Here is a 492-nt window from a genome sequence, read left to right on the forward strand (position 1 = left end):
GATCCTTCTGCCTCAGCCTTCCGAGTAGCTGGAATTACAGGCGCGTGCTACCACGCCCGGCTAATTTTTGATTTATTATAGAGATGAGGTCTCGCCAAGTTGCCCAGGCGGGTCTCGAACCCGCAGGCTCAGGCAATCCACTCACCTTGGCCTCCCAAAGCACAGGATTACAGGCTGAGCCACCGAGCCCGGCTGGGAGAGAAAATTTTTAAAAACACATGGAGCAATGAAACATAATTGTACACCTAACCCTTAACTGTACCCCACAAAACCATAATAAATATTGATTAATAAAAAAAAAAAAAACATGGAGCTTTCTAAAAGGTCTTTAATAAGCTACCTTGGGAGCGCAATTGAAAAATAGAAGTTGGTGTAATAAAAACAGATGTTGCAGTGCAGCTCCAAAAATCTTTTATAAATACAGCCATTTTGGAAGGACGATCCTGGATCAGAAGTGTTATTCCTTGTGTATCTACATTATGTGTGCATGTC

Source organism: Carlito syrichta, unplaced genomic scaffold (genome assembly GCF_000164805.1).
Source record: "Carlito syrichta isolate Samal-C Ts95f unplaced genomic scaffold, Tarsius_syrichta-2.0.1 Scaffold287838, whole genome shotgun sequence".
Taxonomy (NCBI): domain Eukaryota; kingdom Metazoa; phylum Chordata; class Mammalia; order Primates; family Tarsiidae; genus Carlito; species Carlito syrichta.